The sequence below is a fragment of the Botryllus schlosseri genome, chromosome 2 (assembly GCF_051294905.1).
Source record: "Botryllus schlosseri isolate E-star chromosome 2, Bs_hap1, whole genome shotgun sequence".
In the NCBI taxonomy this organism is placed as follows: Eukaryota; Metazoa; Chordata; class Ascidiacea; order Stolidobranchia; family Styelidae; genus Botryllus; species Botryllus schlosseri.
In genome coordinates this window covers 8,490,254-8,495,598 of record NC_137237.1, presented here as the reverse complement: position 1 = coordinate 8,495,598, position 5,345 = coordinate 8,490,254, and positions in this window count along the sequence as shown.

Here is a 5,345-nt window from a genome sequence, read left to right as displayed (position 1 = left end):
GTCCGTGCCTGTAACATCGCATAGCAGTAGTAGAGCCACTATGTAGTAACTATCATACGGCAGTCTTCACACACTACATGTTTGAATCACAATAGGCCTGCCCACGGTTTACAAATATAATCTCAATAGCGATGTCGATCTACCACCGCAAACTGTCACTCATGGCTTGGCATTTGTAACGAAATTTTTCTATACAATAAAGCCTGCTTTGATAATTATTTTATTATTATAATGCAATATACCAATTATATATGTCTAGCTGTGCTGTATAGCTTTATACTGTGAAATATAGTGATAATAACTTAATTAGGTGAACTACATGTTTTACTATAAACCCATTGGTACCAAATATTCAATCGCAAGGGTGTAATTGTCAAGTTTTTCCGGATTTTAACTACTGCGTGTCTGAACCGCATATGCTGTTAAGTAGGGATGGTGTGAACCTCTGAAAGGTTCAGGTTCGTGTGAACGTGAACCTTTTTGAAAGGTTCTGTGTGAACACGAACGTGAACCTCATGACGTCACGTGACGTCATATTGGTAATTTCAATCCCATATTTCAATTAGGTGATTGCCTATATTAATCTACTGTACACGATACCGAGCGACGACTCGGGGCCACATAATAGCTCAGTACTTAAGTACATATTGACGTTTGAAACGTCGCCAAATGTATCAACTGGGGCAATCAAATGATATAATAATCCCATAAAATCAGTATCTTGCGTCGCTTTGCCAGCAATTTCGACCTGATCGGACAATGTGTTCGGCGTCTGAGTATTGCCACATGGATATTGAGCAGAGTGTAAAATGGGTTTTAACAAGTCATACAGCAGTATAGCCAACACCCCAGTCGCACGGATTTGGTTTTTATGATACAGTATGCATATGTAGTCAAGATCGACCCCGTACGCCTGCTAGATTTTTACATCAGAAAACGATATCAATCTCATTGATTGGTTGAATAAGGATCATTTGCTGACAAAATACAGTGTATTTCGCTCTTGATGTCATGTGATTGCGGGTCAAGCTCACAGCACAGAGACACTAAATATGCACAAACGGAATGCTGGATATTTCGAGCAAACTTTTGTAACAATACAAGTAAATTTTTGAGATTGTCAGGGGCATGCTCGTTTAGTGTTGAATGTTTATCCTGCCAGCTCCATGCATAGAGTGGCCCGCAGTTGAAAGTCAATAAATTTGAACCAAAGATGTTATAATGAAGTGAAAATTGCAATATATGAAAAAGGTTCACAGTGCAGAACCTACCAAGGTTCTGTTGTGAACGCGAACCTCAAATTTTCCGAGGTTCACACACAGAACGCGAACGTGAACCTCACGTTCACACCATCCCTTCTGTTAAGACCGTTCGAATTCCGGCCAACTCAAGGCATCGAGTTGTCACGATAAGCATTCTCAATCCCCACGGCAAAGCTAACATGTAAAGTGTAAACTTCTTAGTCACATGAATAAAACCAGATTTTCCGCTTACAAGCAGCGCAACACCACGTTAGTATTTTCAGATCTCAAGAGTTCGGACCGACCCGAAATTGAGGAAGAGATACGATACACGGCGTGTCTTGCCAATGATAATGTCTACGTATATAATCGCATTGACCTAGCTAGAAACTGCATCTGACAGAGGTCTATTCCGTCCATTAATTAGTGGGAACGCGACTTATCAATTTCAAAAATGATCCATCAGTCGCTTTTGCATCTACTTATTCGCCCATCCCTAACAAAAAGTGATTGAGATACTAATTTTCCTTTTTCTTTTAAGTAAAGTGATGTTTCTCTTAATGAGCCAGAACAGCATTGATTATCTCGCGCACGAGAATCGGCCCGAAAAGTCGTAACCGAGCGGCCTTTGATAATCTGCATTTTGGGGCGATTGGGAGGGTTTTGACATGGTTTCTTGGCGTAACTTTTTCAAGCTCTTTTATCTGGGGAAATTCGACACCGCTTCCATCACCCGACAAAGACACGAGACTGGACAACGATTAGGATTATTGCTTCTTCTAGTTTGCATAACATATTGAATAACAAATTTCGTCACACCGTATCGGAATTGGAGACCCTCCATACGCAAGCCGTCATTCGGAAATATATCCTTTTCATTTATGTATCAGATACTGACTAGACTAGACTCGATTGCGTCGCAGTGCCGTTGTAACGTCACAATCTAGACAGCGTCCCAACGCAAGATTGGGTCAGAAATCAACAGCAGAATGACTATAACTTTTCTGAGTTGATCCCCTCATTTTGATGTTTAGGGGTTGCGAATATTTACGAAGAAATATGATTAAGAAACAGTGACATTTCGAATCTACAAGATAAGAAAAAAAGATACCGAACTGGGGTGCTACATTTCAATCTATGTATCGGAATAACCTCAGGAATAAAAGTCGTCACCGAAATCAGACGAAGTCCAAATGCGTTGAAATGGGTGAAGCCATTTTGTTGTACTACTTCTCAGAAATTAGAACTTATGTCAAACCGACCGTTATGTCTCGATTTAAAATCGAGAGAGACGGTCTACGATTTTGCGGCATCGAGAAGATGTCTGTCGTAAAAAGTCATTCGATTTGTAGCACCAACAGCAAATACCAATTTGTAGCTTTGGCAGACGGAGGACGAGGAATTTCATGTCAAACAATTGAATCCGAAGTTTATGATAGCTATACATGGATTGACATTTTACAAATAAAATTCGATCATTAGTGAAATATCCGAGTACAACTTAGCAAGCGGTTGGAATCCGAATACATATTCTGCTCTATTCAACCTTTTGGATAAATACAGTCGATAAATCACTTCGCACATTAAAATAAAAAATTAGATTATCCAAGGTCCCGAAGCAGTTATTCGATGTAGCAATTCGTCGCGTCCACCTATTGCAATCACATGAATGCAATCCATCAAGTGGATGCGCAATATCCATGCACAATGCGCATGCACACTGCACATGCAGTTTCCCAATAATACTGGTAAACTACAACAATTGGTCCTTACACAAAATATCAATGTAATTCTGGTGTATTCTTTCAAAAATGATCTGAACATAATTAACACTATAAGATCTTCTATTATACAAAAGAATTGCCAGCCTTTGCCGACAAGACAGCGTAATGGTGAAGCGTCCGGCTTCTTGATCGGTAGGTCGTGGGTGCGATCCCCGGCCGGGTCAGACCAAAGACCTGATTAGTAACACTGGTATCCATGACTTCCCCGCTTGGCGCTCATGCATTACTGGGATAGCTGGAGGGGCGGCGCGAATGACTTAGAAAGCTGTAAAAGTCTATATCTGCACTTCCTTGTCCAGCGGCATATGCACATCACGCACTCGTGGTATGCATATGCACAGATCGTGTGTATCATGAGTCGGTGTATATGCCGCAAAAAACATCAAGGACTAAAATAAACTACGTCCTTCCGTCCTTGCCCAACTGCTGGCCGTCTTCTACATTGTCGGTAGGCCTACGTGTTTCTAGCCAGATTATATGATAACGTTTCAGATTTACGTTCAATGTGAAATATTGTAATTTTTTCCGTAAATCACATTGCGATTCTAACTTGGATAAGTATCATTTCCAATACAGGCTACTCCACAACTTAAATAACAATTCAACTATAAGTCGGATCGTATTCAAGACAGCTTTACTTCCTATACTTCCATATTTCCTATGATGATAAGACGTACTTACTAAACAGCAAAACTATTCCACAGTACAAGCAATTGCCGATTATGCTGAGTAAAAAATTCTAAGCTTTCGAGAAAAGATAGCGAGATTAACCGTAGTGCCCCACTTCCTCCATTGTTGGTCAGTTATTTTAGTCGCGTGTCGCAGCGCAGCGTTGGACGATTAGGGAAGGTACGTGTTTATACTGCAAGCCTGCTAATCTGTGTACTATATACAAGTACACCAGCAATCGACCGCAATCGTTCACACCTGATTCGAGAGATTAGAGTGTAAGCCATCGTTGACACTGATATTTCGCCACTACTAAAACTCCAAAATATCAATAAACAGTACATTTCTAATTGCAAATATCAGACAAGACGTACATCCGTAACCCTCACACCTTACATATCCAGCAATATGGGTCACACTGCTCACGCAAACCCCAATAGAATTAAGCGAATCCGAAGACGAAAGCATAACATCACGCTAATTGCAGTAGAGCGAATCAAATGGCCGATCTCAAGACTTGATTCATCGCTCGTCACATAAGACAAACAGTACCGTATGCTAATGATAAAATTGATTCTAATTCAACACGATCCAACACCGAAATACGAGGTTCGATAGGTCCAAATATAGTATATCTTCGTATAAATATGTATAAGGTTTTTATTAAATATTTGAACTTAATGATCGAGTTTTAAACACGGAAAATGCACTCGAAACTAATTAACTCTGCGCTAACCAATAAAAAAAATTTTATCTCCGTCTTCATTGTTTCCAAATATAGTTAGTAACTCCCGTTGACCTTTGGCTTTAGGAAACCAGCTCAAAAAGTAGCACGCGCACGCGGACGTACCGGACAAGCCAACTGCGATCTAGGACCATCGCCAGGATTAATCATTTTATCGGCAACCCGTTTGCTGTATATATACTGCTTCTGATATCTGTGCGGATATCCTCGATGCGCCATATTTCTACCAGATCCCGATAACGAGAGAGAGCGAGCGGAACAACCAGACGTACACATCCCACATTGAGCAGGGTTGCCGTTCTTCTCGGTGTTGTTGGCTATTACTGTTGCTCAGTGATGGATGTTTGAAAGTAAATTTGACAAGAAAAAAAATAGCTTACAACAAGAAAAAAATATCGATTATTCCCTGTTAATCGCATAAAATTATATTCATGACCATATTCATAGTATATTCGAACACTGGTCCCAAATACTCATTCTCAAAGTGAGGTGGCGAGTGGCATTGCGGTGCAACATTACTGGTTTGCAGGTTCGATTCCGACCGAGCTCGGCACCAGAATAAAAAGGTTTCTCTGGGCTCTTCGTCACTAAACGATCTGCTGAAGCGGTAGCGCACAAAAGCGTACAACAAACTTGGGGCCGCGTGTTGTAACTGGTAATGTAAGTTGGCGACTGAGGAATCACATAGATATGTATTCTATTCTAAGATTGGTGAAAAATGCTAAGACACCGTGAATATCAAACCAAAACTATGCTAACTCAGTCTGTTCTACCGTCAGCGTCAGCGAGGTGTCATAAACTGATGAGAATTGAGAATAGTTATTGGGCTCGTAAATCTGACCTCGAACCAGCAACTGTTGAAAATTTAGCCCGACACATATTTTCGTATATAGTGCAGTGATTTAT